The sequence below is a fragment of the Tachypleus tridentatus genome, chromosome 6, assembly GCF_004210375.1.
Source record: "Tachypleus tridentatus isolate NWPU-2018 chromosome 6, ASM421037v1, whole genome shotgun sequence".
Taxonomy (NCBI): Eukaryota; Metazoa; Arthropoda; class Merostomata; order Xiphosura; family Limulidae; genus Tachypleus; species Tachypleus tridentatus.
Window position 1 is genome coordinate 158,086,194 of NC_134830.1, and position 18,744 is coordinate 158,104,937.

The 18,744-nt window shown below is 35.9% G+C and overlaps 1 protein-coding gene across 26 annotated transcripts in view; it reads left to right on the plus strand.

The window, feature by feature from the left end:
• The window catches only part of LOC143254232 (uncharacterized), a 142,727-nt gene that overhangs the window by 90,796 nt on the left and 33,187 nt on the right, over window positions 1–18,744 (plus strand). Inside the window, exon 1 of one of the 26 annotated variants that reach the window (XM_076509051.1) lies at window positions 590–610. The exons of 23 other annotated variants lie outside the window; for them this stretch is intronic. The gene's annotated coding sequence lies outside the window, so the exon portion shown is untranslated. Of the gene's footprint in view, window positions 1–589; window positions 611–1,626; window positions 1,787–8,065; window positions 8,085–18,744 lie in introns of those variants that run through there. 2 more of the 26 variants (XM_076509050.1, XM_076509052.1) reach the window with 2 other exon arrangements.

Consider the following 18,744-nt stretch of genomic DNA (forward strand, 5'->3'; position numbering starts at 1 on the left):
CAGTTAAGCACAAAGCTACTCAGTTATTTGTGCTCTATCCACCACGGGTATCGAAATCCAGTTTCTAGTGCTGTAACTCCGCAGACATACAACTTTGACATTAGGGTAGAGGCAGAGCCCTTTATTATTAATTCCACATATATTTATTAATCAGAATACTTCTCTTTCTAAATTTAAATTTATGATTTTATTTATCAGTGAATTTTTATGCTGTAACCGGTTACGTGACCAGAGGAATAACTTGAACATAGAATTAAAATTTTAGTCTTGTTTTCTTTTGGTTTTCAGGTTATTAAAAATATCCTTATTTGTTTAGAATTAAGCACAAAGCTACACAATGGCCTATCTCTGCTCTGCCTATTATGGGTATCGAAACCCGGTTTTTAGCGGTGTGAGTTTTCTGTGCCACTAGGTGGCTTATAAAAATGTGTTTGTGAATCTAATTATCTGTATAATATAATTGTCAAAACTAGTTTCGTCACTTTAAAATGTTCACGTATTATTTTACATAAGGTAAACTCGGATGATTTCAGGGCTCGAATCCTGCGGTAGGCGGAGCATGGATACTCTATTGTGTTGCTCTGTAATTAAAAAGGAACAGTCAAACCTGGTAAGATGAAAAATGTAAAATTAATTTAGAAACCTTGAAATTTTAAATTCAGCCCTAGATGAAAACCTGTAAGCTCCATGTTAGTGAATCAACAATTTGTTTGTCGGAAAAAAAAATATTTAAAGTACTTGGTTTTGTTGCTAAGTGCAGCTCTAAGTCCTGTGGGTATATATTTGTTTAGCTTCCATTTTATTTATATTATGATTTTGCGTGCGATAGGGTTGCTACATATACACTAAGTTAACATAAGATGAAAGGAGGGAAGACATTATATATAGTGACGACCCATTAACGATAAAAAAACATTAATTGAAGGACATCATATGTTGCTTTACAGAAATTGCCCCCCCCCTCTCAAGGGTCTACAGATCGATGTGTCCACCCATGAAATTTGTATTAACAGACATATATCTAAATCTAAGGCGTACATTAAAATTAAAAAAAAAATCAAATTCAAATGTGCTGATGCATTTTGTTGTTATGGGGGCTGGACAGAGATGCTAGGGTTACTGAAAACAGCTGTGGGTATGTAACCTCATTCTACCTTCCCACACTTACCCGAAACGGGACCCTAATCAAGCTTACCATCGATAGCATTGAATATTTTTGAGCTAAGTCTAAAGGTCCAAACAGTATTTTAATAATTTTCAACAAGACCGCATCCCTCTACATTAACTGTAACTATAACCAAGTTGAAGAAAACTGCCGGTGATATATTTTATTTTTATCACTTTCCCACTGTATCAGCTCTGCTTCCCTTTCTCCTTTCACTTTATAAAGTACTCACGAGATGTTTTTTTTTTTTTTTTATAAACCCCCTATGTGAGAACCATTGTTTCAGTAATTATTGTATCAAGATAGTTCGTGTATGTGTGTGTCATTTTTAAGTAATATAAGTCGTAATTACACTACTGTCTGTTTCTTGAAGATGTTCGTGTCTGTCGTATAAAGATACTGTTGGAAAATATACGCAAGTCTCGAGTTGCTCTGTCACGTGATCTTGTCAACAGAATAGGTAGTGAAAATTATCTCAACTGTGCGACTTATGTTCGTGAAGTGTTTGCGTCCATTCGACAACGACATTGACTGTATGCACGTAAGATGTGATAAAAGCGTTGCAGATATTATGACGTGGTCCAAGTGCGGTGGGGCCTGATGTGGTACCTTAAAATCATGGTAAACATTCGATCTCACATTGTAGTGTAGTTTACGAAAGCACGAGAGAACGTTATGTTCAAGTTAGTTTCTTAGTATGAAGTTGTTCCCCCCATATGTAGAATTACAATTCTAGAATCCGGGTTTCGATACCAGTGGTAGGCAGAGCACAGATAGCTTGTTGTGTAGACTTGTGCTTAATTACAAACAATATAAGCGCAAAGCTACACAATAGGCTATCTGTGCTGTACTCACTATGGGTATCGAAATCCGGTTTCTAGAGTTGTAAGTCCACAGGGTTAAAGTAGAAGACGCGTTATTTATGTTTTGTAGAAACCAACGTAAAAAAAAGACAGATATACATGTAACTATTTTGAACAAATAACTTTAAAATAAAAAAAAAACCAGTATATTAATTGATCGGTTTCATGTATGGCTGTGTTGTGTCTTGAATATTAGAAAGTTCTATCATAAAAATACAATAACAACATTCAGTAGGTGGTGACTGTGTAAAAACCATAGCTTTCCAAGTGACTCTTGTTTTTTATTTGTTTACAGAAATATGTTAAGAAAATGTTCCTTATGTTCTGTGTCATTGCAGTGGGAGAAGAATATTCCTATACGTGAGTTTGTTTAGAAAAAAACAGTTACATACAGTGCAAAGTATCAGAAACAAATAGGCTTAACATTTAGGATACAATTACAGTGCAAAGTATCGGAAACAAATAGGCCTAACGTTTAGGATAAGAAATCACGTAAACTGCAGATGTTTTCTCCACTCCCTATATTTACCAATTTAGGATTTACACCCTTCTAGTTCTGGATTCGAAATAGACAAAGGGAATTGAAAGTATGGTGTAGATCTGAAGTTTATTTTCATTCCAAAACTTTTAGACATCCTTCGGGACTTCTGTTCGATTTAATATATTTCAAACATAATTTGGTTCGCTGGATATTTGGGCGGAAGCTCATTTTGAAACGTGTGTTTCTATGGGTATGAAACTTCATAACCGTTAATCTGTTTGCTAAAAGTACAAGATGACAGAAGCATAAAGCAGGTCATGATCATGGGACCTAGAGGATCTGACTGTGCCTTTCCATCTGATTTGTCAAGATTTACCTGAGCAGTCATTATTACCTGATGGTAGAATATGGATATATGTATACTATTAAACATCACAGGACCCGTATAAAACTGTGAGAGTCTTGCAAGACATGATTTAATTCGTACTGTATGCAACATGTTCATGTGATTGGAATAAAGTTCTCAGCTGTATATAACGAAAAATAATTTATTAGAAGTGTCAGAATCCAATCAGGTTTCAGAACATATTAAGAACAAATCAGGTCAACTTTAGTGTTTAACTTTACAATTGTTTCTCATAGGAAACTTTATTAAAGGTTTTAACACTCATCTACGGCCATACAAATACACGATATTTATTTTATCTGGTGCTTACGAACCTTTAGAACCTGTGAGTGAAAGTAATTTTCGAAGAGGCCTTTCGTTGAATACCAGGGCTCATCACGCCAATGTGATACGGCAGATACATTAGTGGTTAACGTCAGTAGTTCTATGAACAAGTGTTGTAGCGTGAACAAGGTGAAATACGTGAATTATGTTGAGTCCGATTATATATTTTCTTCCAATGTAGATAAGTATACAAAGTTGATTCCTTAGTATCACCCATTATTTGTTGATAATAGCAACTTTTCAAAATCCTCTTAATAACGGCGATCAGGAAGTAATACATGACTAGTCATTAATAGAAAAAGCAAGCAAACAAAAAACGTGTATGTTGTTCAACATTATTAGCACGTGGTCATGCGCGGTCAAAGTGCTAAATGTTATAACACTTGGTTATGGTCAATATACCTAGTAAACCGGTTTTAAACGAAATATGTGATTATGCCATGTGGAAAGGAAAATGTTAGAGAAAAAGCGTCTAATGACTGCTTCGTTATAGAAATGTACTTACTATATATTCTGAGGACTGATTCGTTTTAGAAATGTACTTACTATATATTCTGAGGACTGTTTCGTTATAGAAATGTACTTACTATATATTCTGAGGACTGCTTCGTTGTAGAAATGTACTTACTATATATTCTGAGGACTGCTTCGTTTTAGAAATGTACTTACTATATATTCTGAGGACTGCTTCGTTTTAGAAATGTACTTACTATATATTCTGAGGACTGCTTCGTTTTAGAAATGTACTTACTATATATTCTGAGGACTGCTTCGTTGTAGAAATGTACTTACTATATATTCTGAGGACTGCTTCGTTATAGAAATGTACTTACTATATATTCTGAGGACTGCTTTGTTATAGAAATGTACTTACTATATATTCTGAGGACTGCTTCGTTATAGAAATGTACTTAGTATATATTCTGATGACTGCTTCGTTATAGAAATGTACTTACTATATATTCTGAGGACTGCTTCGTTATAGAAATGTACTTACTATATATTCTGAGGACTGGTTCGTTTTAGAAATGTACTTACTATATATTCTGAGGACTGCTTCGTTATAGAAATGTACTTAGTATATATTCTGAGGACTGCTTCGTTGTAGAAATGTACTTACTATATATTCTGAGGACTGCTTCGTTTTAGAAATGTACTTACTATATATTCTGAGGACTGCTTCGTTGTAGAAATGTACTTACTATATATTCTGAGGACTGCTTCGTTATAGAAATGTACTTACTATATATTCTGAGGACTGCTTCGTTGTAGAAATGTACTTACTATATATTCTGAGGACTGCTTCGTTGTAGAAATGTACTTACTATATATTCTGAGGACTGCTTCGTTATAGAAATGTACTTACTATATATTCTGAGGACTGCTTCGTTTTAGAAATGTACTTACTGTATATTCTGAGGACTGCTTCGTTATAGAAATGTACTTACTATATATTCTGAGGACTGCTTCGTTGTAGAAATGTACTTACTATATATTCTGAGGACTGCTTCGTTGTAGAAATGTACTTACTATATATTCTGAGGACTGCTTCGTTATAGAAATGTACTTACTATATATTCTGAGGACTGCTTCGTTTTAGAAATGTACTTACTGTATATTCTGAGGACTGCTTCGTTATAGAAATGTACTTACTATATATTCTGAGGACTGCTTCGTTATAGAAATGTACTTACTATATATTCTGAGGACTGCTTCGTTATAGAAATGTACTTACTATATATTCTGAGGACTGCTTCGTTATAGAAATGTACTTACTATATATTCTGAGGACTGCTTCGTTTTAGAAATGTACTTACTATATATTCTGAGGACTGCTTCGTTATAGAAATGTACTTACTATATATTCTGAGGACTGCTTCGTTGTAGAAATGTACTTACTATATATTCTGAGGACTGCTTCGTTGTAGAAATGTACTTACTATATATTCTGAGGACTGCTTCGTTATAGAAATGTAGACTATATATACTGCTTCGTTTTACTACTATATTCTGAGGACTGCTTCGTTTTAGAAATGTACTTACTATATATTCTGAGGACTGCTTCGTTTTAGAAATGTACTTACTATATATTCTGAGGACTGCTTCGTTTTAGAAATGTACTTACTATATATTCTGAGGACTGCTTCGTTTTAGAAATGTACTTACTATATATTCTGAGGACTGCTTCGTTTTAGAAATGTACTTAGTATATATTCTGAGGACTGCTTCGTTTTAGAAATGTACTTACTATATATTCTGAGGACTGCTTCGTTTTAGAAATGTACTTACTATATATTCTGAGGACTGCTTCGTTTTAGAAATGTACTTACTATATATTCTGAGGACTGCTTCGTTTTAGAAATGTACTTACTATATATTCTGAGGACTGCTTCGTTTTAGAAATGTACTTACTATATATTCTGAGGACTGCTTCGTTTTAGAAATGTACTTACTATATATTCTGAGGACTGCTTCGTTTTAGAAATGTACTTACTATATATTCTGAGGACTGCTTCGTTTTAGAAATGTACTTAGTATATATTCTGAGGACTGCTTCGTTTTAGAAATGTACTTACTATATATTCTGAGGACTGCTTCGTTGTAGAAATGTACTTACTATATATTCTGAGGACTGCTTCATTTTAGAAATGTACTTACTATATATTCTGAGGACTGCTTCGTTTTAGAAATGTACTTAGTATATATTCTGAGGACTGCTTCGTTTTAGAAATGTACTTACTATATATTCTGAGGACTGCTTCGTTGTAGAAATGTACTTACTATATATTCTGAGGACTGCTTCATTTTAGAAATGTACTTAGTATATATTCTGAGGACTGCTTCGTTGTAGAAATGTACTTACTATATATTCTGAGGACTGCTTCGTTTTAGAAATGTACTTACTATATATTCTGAGGACTGCTTCGTTGTAGAAATGTACTTACTATATATCCTGAGGACTGCTTCATTTTAGAAATGTACTTAGTATATATTCTGAGGACTGATTCGTTTTAGAAATGTACTTAGTATATATTCTGAGGACTGCTTCGTTGTAGAAATGTACTTACTATATATCCTGAGGACTGCTTCGTTGTAGAAATGTACTTAGTATATATTCTGAGGACTGCTTCATTTTAGAAATGTACTTACTATATATTCTGAGGACTGCTTCGTTTTAGAAATGTACTTAGTATATATTCTGAGGACTGCTTCGTTTTAGAAATGTACTTACTATATATTCTGAGGACTGCTTCGTTTTAGAAATGTACTTAGTATATATTCTGAGGACTGCTTCATTTTAGAAATGTACTTACTATATATTCTGAGGACTGCTTCGTTGTAGAAATGTACTTACTATATATTCTGAAGACTGCTTCGTTGTAGAAATGTACTTACTATATATTCTGATGACTACTTCACAAAACCCTACTCCAGCGAATAGCCCGGGGCTAGCCGTTAGTCGTTACACGAAAAACTGCTCAGTTAATGTGTATCTAAAGTCAGTTTTGTTATATATTGTTTTATATGGATCAGAATCGGTGTGTGTGTGGGGGGGGGACTACGCTAACTTGGCCCCCCTCTCACACAAACACACACACACTGACTCTGATCCATATGAAACTTAGAACATGTTTAATGGTGTATCACTAGATTCATTAATTTCTTTGGTCACGGCCACGTGATAATATACTCTCATTCTTCAAGTCGGTACGGAAATGTAGCAAACATTCGATATTTGAATTCTGTGGACATGAAAATATGCAACAATTTACGAACGTGTTTTATATTAAATTATTAATTCTTACATCCAAGTGTTCTCGTATTTTGAACACTTATTCTGTTCACACTCAATAGTTCCAGTCACACCAAACATGCTCGCTCTTTCAGCCGTAGGGGCGTTATAATGTACGGCCAGTCCCACTATTCATTGGTAAAAGAGTAGCCCAAGAGTTGGCAGTGGGTAGTGATGACCAGCTGCTTTCCTCTAGTCTTACACTGCTGAATTAGGAACGGCCAGCGCAGATAGCTCTCGTGTAGCTTCACGCGAAATTCAAAAAACAAAACAAACGCTCTCTGTGGTAATAATCTGTTAAAAAATGTTTGAAATTAGATTACGCGTCACACAATTAATAAATGTATTTATTTAGTGTTATGATGTTAACAGGTGTCTACGAACTGAAACAGGTCACGTTTTTTTTTTTATAGACATTAGCTTTTCTTCTGGCTAGCAGGAAGAATAGATAGATATATTGTTCCGGTTTGTTGTCTGATTGGCTTTAGACTTTTTACCCAAGTTACGATTGGCTGATACGGTCGTCATTTTCAACATTGCATGTAATTTTCACGCTAGACTTCAGATCGGATGGAAGTTCTGATATTTTAAGATTTGACCTGAACGAATGACTCTGTAGATATTTTATGTGGTAGTAATGAAGCTTTGATTTTAGTTTCTGTTGCACAACTTAGAAAAAGATAAACTTTGCCTGTTTGATGTTGTGAGGTAGATAGTAACAGGAAAAACCCAATAATGAAAGTGAGCCAAGTTTCGTTTAAATTAGTGGTGGGTGTGTCGTGAAGTTAGCTTCTTTCACGCAATTTGTCTCACAGAAGCAGTTAAGAATTGGTGGGGAAAGTGGTCAAGTTCATGGATCTTTATTTCTCAGAATCTGAGTGTAATATTCATCTTCAAGAGTCTTTGTTCTGCTTGAGGGTTGCTTCCTCATAGAATTTAACTGTCTTTTCTTTAAAACAAGGATTTTTTAGGGAAGTTTACTGTATCATTTAGTCTGAGGAATGCTCTGTTTGAGGACTTTCTTCACAGAATTCAACTCTGCTTTCTTTAAAGTAAGTTTGTTGTTGTTTTCACATAAATTTTCTATATTATTTAGACTGAAGAGTGCACTGTTTGAGGACTATTTCTTCACAGAATACACCTTTATTTTCTCTAAAATAAGTTTGTTTTTTTCAGAGAAGTTTGCTGTATCATTTAGCCTGAAGACTGCTCTATTTGAGGACTGCTTCCTTACAGAAATTAATCTGTTCTTCTGAAAATCACTACATCAGTGGTGTAGGAAGGAGGTGAAAAGTGTGTGTAGGGTGGTTGGCTAGACATGCAGATTTTACAATGAGAAATTGAAAATATAAGGAGCTACTGAAAGTAGCCCCCGTGTTATCACATGTAGCTCAGTATAGGGGGATTTGGGGTCATGCCTCCTGAAATTATATCTTACAGTTGCTATACAAGTCCAATATGTAAAGGTAGGGGTGCTACAGCGCCCCCTGGTTCGCCTTTGTACGTGGAAGTCTTGAGTAGCTTGTTGAAGATTGCTTTTTTGCAAAAAGTTTGTTCAAGGACCATGTCTTCATAAAAGTCCCTGTTTGTAAGCGTACTTCCTCGTATTTTGCCAGTTAGTAGCATTTAATATTTCGTTGAAAATTGTGTTTTCAGCGTATTTGAGAAGTAGTTATAGAAGTGAGACATCTTTGTGAGGACTGGAATTTGCTCCAATAATATGAATTGAGGACTATTACTAAACCAACCATCTGTTTAATTGTATTTGCCTCAAACAACTAAGTTTTGTTGTTATGAATCTATGAGTGTGTTCTGTTCAAAATTTTTTTAGCTCCGTAGGTAATGTTTGAAAGTCACTGCTCGGTCTTAACTTCCAACTCAAGCCTTCTATTGTTTGATGACGGAAAGAAAATAAAAATATTAAGTACTGGAGCCATGTTTACAACAGTGACTATACTCGTAAAACAAACTTAGAACTTTGGACAAGTTACAAACACCCAGTAATCACTTCTAAGCTCGCTTCGATTCAGAGCCGTCACTTTGGCCCTTGACCTATCATCATTGGATATATGTCATCAGTGACGTGAGAACTACAACGAAATGAATGCTGGGACTTTCTTATTGGACAAATATGCAACTTTGGTGTTAGCTAACTTACTACAGTGGTCATAAAGACAAAATACACAATATTGAAACTATAATTGGTGTGGAGGTTCGATTCTCTGGGAGAAAAAAAAATATTGTTGAAAGGAAGGATGTTTAGAAATAGGCTTAACCGATACTTATTTTGATTGTACGCGTTACCAAGTATGAAAGAAAAGTGGTTGTTACCAGAGCGTAATACAGAAAATGAATTTGAGCGGCGGTAAGTGAGCGCAATTGTAGGGGTCGCTCGAGGCAAAAACAACTATAAATGATTTTAAATATTATGCTATCAAAATTTATGTGCATTTACTCAGATGGATTTGAGTTCAAACAAAATACAAAAGGATGCGATATGGAGAAAAAATATAAAGCTGTGTTTATTATTATTACTCTCCTCACTTTATCATAAAATGATTTTTAGAATTTGGGCGTTGAAAATGTTCCACCCAAAAGCGGTAATCGATCCCACATTTAGGTTACATTACCCAATAGGTGCAGAAGTTGATATAACTGATGCAAGCCTTTGCACGTGATCTTTCATAGTTTGCTTGTTCGAAATTACTTTTGTTTTATAAAGATTTTTTTTGGGGGGGAGGGGGCAGTCTGGTCGTTTCTGCTGACAAAAGTTTTCGAACAGAAAATATAATTGAAGAAACAGAACTTTGTAATATATCTGTAGTGAATAATATATATATATTGTGAAATACGGATCTTTATAAATATCACGGTTGCATGTCCATGTAACTTACTCAGGGCGTTGATGGATCTTCACCAAAATTGGTATGGTGGTTCATACTAGGTCCGTGGGTAGATACATACAAATGTTCAGTTTTTATGTGTTTTTATGGGCGTTTTTGCGTTTGTTACCATTACTTCTTCCTCTGTTTGTAACTCTTTACTAAATTTGGCACGAAGGTTTCTTGGGTCCACAGGAAGGAACGTACACATTTTCAGTTTTATGGGAGTTTTTGCCATTATCTTGACTCCTGTTAAGGGTGCTTCATTAAATTTGTCATGAAGGTTTCCTAAGTGTGTTTGGAAATACATACAAATTTGCGGTTTCATGTTTTGTGTTTTACAGTTTCTGTGGGCTCTTTTTTTTTTCAATTACACATATGGTTTGGTTCTGAATTTCGCCCAAAGCTACACGAGGACTATCTGCTCTACCCATCCCTAATTTAGCAGTTTAAGACCAGAGGGAAGGCAGCTAGTCATCACCACCCACCCCCAACTCTTGGACTACTCTTTTACCAACGAATAGTGGGATTGACGGAACATTATAACGTCCCCACGGCTGAAAGAGCGAGCATCTTTGGTATGACGGGGATTCGAACCTGTGATCCTCAGATTACGAGTCGAGTGCCTTAACCACCTGACCATGCCGGACCTACACATATGGAAAACAACTTTTCACGTCCTAAGATGACCTTTCATAACTTATAAATTTACATATCTTCCGTCCAGAGGACGTGTATTCCAGCTGGTATGTGTGTGTGTGTATAGTTTAAAAATGTAAGTTGTTTTGTTTCATAACAGACAGAGAAACACCACAATTACAGTTCCGACTGTTTATAATCAATGTACTACTTTCACTTTGAACAAAATAATGGGCTTAAACAAAATCTCTGAGAATAAAGCGTACATAATATCCGTTTTGGTGTTTCTGATTTGTTTCGTAACGTTACTGTTTTCTCCTGTGTCGTGCGGTGATTGGTGGTTTCAGTGGCGGTAAGAGGGGTGTCAAAGGTCACCAAGGTTCCTTTCTTAATGTGTATTAATAATAGGAACAACAATCGTGTTTAATATATAACCACCAAACTTATAACATGATATGTCAAAAGTCACGCGAACTACTCTTGATGTAGATAGTACGAAGATTTAAAGAGAAAAACGCCCCAACGTGACATTGTGTGGAAAACATGCTACAATATGTTAACAAAATGATGAGTGGGCTGATAGAGAATTGTACAGTAGGTAGTGTTACGTACTGTACAATAACCAAAGAGTATTTATGGATTCTAAATAGATCTGTTACTTGTCTCTACACACAAACACAGCAAAGTAAGTTTGTTTGTTTTTTTGGAATTTCGCGCAAAACTACACGAGGGCTATCTGCGCTAGCCGTCCCTAATTTAGCAGAGTTAAGACTAGAGGGAAGGCAGCTAGTGATCACCACCCACCGCCAACTCTTGGGCTACTCTTTTACCAACGAATAGTGGGATTGACGGTAACATAATAACGCCCTCACGGCTGGGGGCGACGAGCATGTTTGGTGCGACGGGGATTCGAACCCGCGACCCTCAGATTACGAGTCGAACACCTTAACCCACCTGGCCATGCCGGGCCTCACGAATCTAGTATTTTTCGTTTGAACGAGGTTGGGACTTCCTTCAGTGAAGCAGTTGTTTTGAGGACTATGCTTCCTCCATCGTATGTATTGAGGATGGTGAACTAAAACAGATAAATATAATGGTTTAAAAGTACACGTACTGATCACCATATAACAGCAAATTATTGATGAACAAATAGTTTATTTAATTCTATATTAAACATTTATATGTTACTAAGATTTTAGGGGAGATTTTGTCAACTTGTAAGGGTAAGACAAATATATCCTTCAACCTTAACTCTGATCGTAATATGATGCACGTTTTCAGTGTGTAATCATACTGTATAGGCACGGTTCAGAGTTAGGCCAAATCTTATTCATACATGATCCGATGTTTCTGCTCCGTTGAACAACATTGATGACGAATAAATGTATCTCTCTCTCCTGATTTTTATTTTATTTTTTGTCACTTACTCTGTAGTCAGTTTCTGTGCTATTTGTTAGGCCTAATGTTTTCAGAGAATAGATGGCGTAACTCAACGTGTTATCCAGCAGCTGTGGGTAGAAGTGACAGACTGCTGTACCATGTAATGACAACGCGCAAGTTAACGCCAACCTCAGTTGTTCTTGTGTGCGAACTGCTTTTAGATAACGCAGTCAGTTAACGTTATTAAGACGTCAGTTAGTGGTCGTACTTTGTCTTGTTACTGTGTAAGTAAACGTGTTGTGTGACACGTGCAATTTGTCATTTTAAACAAACGAAGAACCTTCGCTAATTTCTATACGCACTTAGAAGTCACCACATCACACCTAAAGGTTACCATATTACGAAACGAAAATATCGAAGGAACATAAAGATGAGTCGTGAGGCAGATCAAAATAATAGTTTCACGTGCTGCGACAACAACAAAATAACTGTACTGACTTGGATTTGTCGTCTGACATCGGTAGAGCAGAGTTTAACCGTTCCGTCTTCTTGTCATGTTTAGGATATAAACTATCCCAATTTCACATATAGATATGGACCCCTTAGTAGTATCTTAAATAAAAAAACATAATTATGGAAATATGTTGAACAATTATTTGTGTGTGTCGTCTGTTTAAAGGATATACCAATTGAGTGAACTCAGTTTGCTAAGCCAAATGTATAATACATAAAACAAATACGTGATAACTGTTTATAATATTTTAGCTACGCTAAGGTAAAAGCTACTGTTGTAAGGTGTTTATCTACTCAACTCACTCGCTTCATTTTTATGCAAATTAGGCATCTGATGATGCGCTGTGTGAGCTAAAATGCAAATAATTGGTAATCCAGCATATGCTTGAAAATGAATATTGGTTAGAAATAACCTTTTAAGTCTTTGCAATTCGTGACATTTCACTTCAGTTACGTCACATGGTCACCATGATGACCAAACGAAACTACATACCGATGTTGCATGATTGCAATTAGTGTTGACAAGGTCCTAAAAACATATCTTTAGCACTTTTTGAATGAAGTCATCTTTATTATCTCCAGTCATCTGATGATGTACAACCCTTCTCCAAGATGCATTTCATATAAATACATGCTTACACGGATTGAAAATAAGGTTAAACATGCTTGGTGGTGGACGTTACTTACCAGTGAGCTGAAGACAAGGAAGCAAATGACCATTATATGAAAAAAATGATAGCATTATTCTGAATAACGTAGAAGTTGGTAAGATAACTGACATCTTTTCTTAATACAGTATGTAATATGCATCACGATCCTGGTTGAAAACGAGTCCAAATACTTGTAGGATGTGGTACCACTCATACTTAAAAACACACAAAGAAAGTTGATCCTTATGTCGTTTGTATTTTGGATATGTTGTAGGTAGCATTACATGTTAGTCATTTTGTGCCTTGCTGTAAGGAAAATGCGTCTAAGTAGGTATTAGATATAAAGGATAGCTAACCGTCTACGCGCTCATAAGATGCTTAGTTACGGCTGCGAACATCTTATTCAGTCTCGGAATTAGTAACTCACAATTGTGGCGAGCAGAATCGACGATAGTAACAATTGTTGTATTGTGAATAATGGTTCGTACCTCGTAGGCGTTGAGTAATTATGTCATTGTTTTCGTACTAGGTTAATAGTCGTTTGAAACATTTGGAACCAACTCGCAAGAGGTTGGTCTAATTGGTCAAGTTTCAATCATTCAATGACTGATGTGTGATGCACTTTAAAATGACAACTGACATTAAGATATTGTGGAACTTATTATACAGACTAAATGACTGATCGTTTATGTTTCAGGCGACATGACCGATGATAAAATTCTTGATTTGCATATCATTGATTGATATTACTCCACTGTTGTCTCAATGTTGTAAATTGAAATTATCTTTTAATCGTTTTGGCAGTGTCCTGCAAAGTTCACATGTTTCTAGCCATTTAGTGGTTAAATGGCACACTTAAGGGTGTTAACGCTAAAAATCGAGTTTTGATGTCCATGATGGACATTGTGTATACAGTCTGTTATGGTTAAACACCACACGAAAGTTGTTTTGAAATTAGACGCCGAAATTTTCAAATCATATGTCATATTGTAAAATTTTCCATCGGGAAATATATCGATTAATTTATTTTCTGTCATCATTTTATCTTCCATGTCAGTTGGAGGTTTTCCTCATCTCGGACCAACTCTGACTTTCTTGTCATGTTGAGAATAGTTTCGTGTTTGAAACTCTTCCGTGGTTAAGATACAGCACTCAGAAACGTTCAAACATAAAATATAATTGATATATATATATCTTATCAATAGGTAGGTACCTATTCATCAAAGACATATAAAGTTTTGAATCAGCTGGTTATGGATTGATAGTAATAGGTTTACATTTCAGTACAACGTTTCGTCTCAGACAGTGATACATGATGACATACAAAAATTGAAGCGAAAATACATTCAGATCATAATCATCTGATGATAGTAAAACCTTGTCCAAACATTGTGCACTAAGAATCATTTTAATTTTTAATGTTCTTCATTATACATTCAAGCTGCCTTTAATGAGATTAACTGTTTATCCAGTGTTAGGCACATTACCTTCGAAAACTCTGTTATAATGTCGAGAAATTTCTTTTTTATCAGTTTGAAGGATAAATAGGCTTATGATAGGGTAGTGTTAAAAGTCAAATAATTCAAAAGCTTTGAACCAGGAAGGGAATCAAACCTAAATGTAGCATGAGAATAATCCTTCTTCTTTCATCGCGTCTTCATGTATGACAAACCCAAACCCGAGTTTGTTGTGAATAGACTCTCAGAATTTCGATCCTGAACCCAGATCAGAGGACCAGAAACTACGCAATTGACAAAAAATGGGGTAAATAGAAAAGCAAGCCTTATTTTCAGCTACACGAGGACTATCTGTGCTAACCGTCCCTAATTTAGCAGTGTAAGACTAGAGGGAAGGCAGCTAGTCATCACCACCAACCGCCAACTCTTGGGATACTCTTTTACCAACACATAGTGGGGTTGACCGTCACATAATAACGCCCCAACGGCTGAAAGAGCGAGTATATTTTATGTGACAGGGATTTGAACACCGAGACCCTCAGATTACGAGTCGAGTACCCTAATTATCTGGCATGCTGGACCTATTTCTTTTAGATTTGCCTCCCAGTGACTCAGCGGTATGCCTACGGACTTCCAACGCTAAAAACCGGGTTTCGATACCCGTGGTGGGCAGAGCACAGATAGCCCATTGTGTAGCTTTGTGCTTAATTCAAAACAACAACTTTTAGATTTTTTATTTATAAAAATCACTTGGGAAGTGTATGTATGATTATATGGTATCCTATGTATTGTAAATGAATGACAATCATAAAATTAACGACTAAGTTTGTTGAGCTCAAAGCTACACTTCTGACTACGACTGCAAAAACCTAATTTTTAGCTTTATAAGTCTTAAGGCTAATCGCTGAACTATGAGATGGGTGTGGTTGGATTAATAACAAAGATAATTTGGTACACTTCTTTACAGCTGTCAGGTTAATAATGTCATTAAACGTTTTGAAATGGGTCGGATTTCAGTAGTTAACGGGCCAGACTATGGATTCGAAGGTCCCTTGTTCGCATCCCGTTGCTGTAAAATCGAAGAAATATGAGGCTGGGGTTTTGCTATGTGAGGGTTAGTTACATGTTACTGTTCAGTTAGAATATTCCAAGAGATGGAAATAGGTGATATTGACTAGCTGCTTCTGTTTTCTAACTTCTTTGTTCACGGACCATGTGATTGTTTTTTTTTTTTTCCGGCGTACCACACAGGTCTTTACACAATGCTTTCACTTCCTTTCAGTAACTGCGCAACCTTTTAACGAATCACATTGCTTCTTTTATTCGTCAGTTCAAAACACTTGAACAATTGTAGATTAACCCTTATGTAGCTTTATATAAATACCTGAAACAAACATACGTGTCTTCTGTGGGTATCTGTCATTGTTTTATCTGGTTTAGGTTTTGTTATAACTGGCTTTTGTTAAGAATGGGTGAGATTCATGTGGTTTTTATTCAGATGTGTATAATGATAAAAAAAAAACCGGCTAGAAATAATGAAATCACGTATTATGCTGAAAATGTTGATAACTGATTAGAATTAAATACAAGCTAGTGAGACTTCATGTTCCATCATTATTTATAAAGTTCTAAAGAATACGTGATTCATAATTTAAAGTACTTCAGAATAAAACATTTTTTTGTATTTTGATATAATTTAGACGTTAAATAGGTTAAAATAGTTATAATAAAATCCACTAAAACCGCTCTCCAGTGACACAGCATTTAATTACAAACGAACAAACATTAAAAATTGGTTTAGGACTATAATTTAGATCATTAACACAAGTTGGAGGGGGTGTTAGAAAACGTACACAGTGAAATCTGTATTGGTGATTTAACTGTAATTCGAACTGGGGATGGGTATGCGTCTGTGTTTTCGAAAAGCAAAGCCACATCGGGCTATCTGTTGAGCCCACCGAGAGGAATCGAACGCCTGATTTTAGCGTTGTAAATCCGGAGACATACCGCTGTACTAGTGGGGGGCAGGTGGGTGATTTTTTTTTAAACTGTTGTAGGTGGTCTAGCGTGAATCCAGTTTGATAATACCTTTTACATGATTCTTTTTGAGGGGGTAAATCTTTGGTAAGAAAATAACTGCCCCTTCATTTGATTAGTGTGTCTTGTCAACCTGATGTAGACACACGTGAAATGCTATTCAAGTTATTGTGTATTCGTACTGTATTCCAAAAATAAAATAATAAATCAAACGTTTCGGACATCTTTCAAAAAATTGGTTGATCTAAAGTTAAACACACCATAACACATAATATCACCTGTTATGATGTTCTTTACTGTAATCTCGTAAATTATCAGTACCCCTAGAAAAATTAGACCTCCCCCAAAAAAGACATTTGCTCCGCCGATTGATTTGTTTGTAGTTAAGCACACATCTTCACCGTAGGGGCCCAGCATGGCCAAGTAGTTAAGACACTCGAGTCGAATTCTGAGGGTCGCGGGTTCAAATCCCCGTCACACCAATCATGCTCGCCCTTTCAGCCGTGGGGGCGTTATAATGTGACGGTCAGCCCCTCTGTTCGTTGGTAAAAGAGTAGCCCAAGAATTGGCGGTGGGTAGTGATGACTAACTGCCTTCCCTCTCGTCTTATACTTCTAAATTAGGGACGGCTAGCGCATATAGCCCTCAAGTACTTTACGCAAAATTCAAAAACCAAACCAAACTCAAACTACATGGTGGGCTATTTGTGATGTGCCCTCCAAGGGTATCAAAACCCAGATTTTAGCCTCATATAGTTGAGGGTAGTTTGTCGGTTGAATTACGTTTACGGCGTTATTATTCGTTAGTGATTTAGGTCGGTGTTACATTAAGTTTAGTTGTTCTTAATTCATTTTCTGATTATTTAGTGCTTCATACACAAAATAAAACAAACGTGGACAGGATTGTATGCACTTCTACCAGTTCTTTTGAGAAACAACTTTTTTTTTTTGTTCAATAGTTACAGTTCTGGCCAATGAGCTGCAAGCAATTTTTTAACACCTCTTTGTCCACTAGTTACGGTTTTGGCCAATGAGCTCCAACAGTTTGTCTTTTAACACCTCTTTGTTCGATAGTTACAGTTCTGGCCAATGAGCTGCAAGCATTTGTCTTTTAACATCTTTTTGTTCAGAAGTAGTTACAGTTCTGGCCAATGAGCTGCAAGCATTTGTCTTTTAACATCTTTTTGTTCAGAAGTAGTTACAGTTCTAGCCAATGAGCTGCAAGCAATTTTCCTTTAACATCTCTTCGTCTGAAAGTAGTTACAGTTCTGGCCAATGAGCTGCAAGCAAAATACGTCTGAAAGTTTTCAACTAAAATTGAGTTAAATTTTTAAAAGTTTTGCTGATATATTTCCCAGAACTGTGAGGGGTAATCTATTTATGGAAATTCATTTAATTCAATACTAACACGAGTTTCCTTTTGCGAACAGATACAGTTTTTAGGTTTTGTTTTTGATTTCTTACTGGAATCATTCGACGTGACGCAGTTTTAACATCACTGGTATATGTAGATGGGGGAGTGGTTTCCAGGAAGAGTCTTCTAGGAGCTGGCCTTGGCATTTGAAGCAACTCCCCTTCATCTGGAATCCGCCATGGAAGCATGTTCTTGTGATGGGTATGAAAAACAGTTCGTGCACCGCGGGACCAGTTTTATACTGACGTTTTAATATATATACGTGTAATTATCACCAGTTACGAGTAGTTCCTGATTGGTGGCCGTGTTCATACTTAATGAAGTTTATCTGCAAAAACAGTTTACATTGAAACATATGCTTTTATTCTAAAACATCCGAAAATCTTTCTATTTATTCTGTGGAAGCATTTTTGAAACCCTCTCTCTGTCCTATTTGTACAGTACCTAAACAGGTTTTGGTCAAAATTATCCACTAAATGTTTAGGCTGCAGACGAAACTGTATAACTTCAGTATCTTTACATGCCAAACCAAATTAACTCCTGTATATGAAGTAACTGAAAATTAGTTGTATAGATTCAAATAATACGAACATTACGATTTGAACCGTGACGTTTATATTATAAAGTATATGGTTTTTAAATCAGAGTTTTGTTTGTTTAGAATTAAGCACAAAGCTACAAATGGGCTATCTGTGCTCTGCCCAACATGGATATCGAAACCCACTGGGACCTGATCCGAGT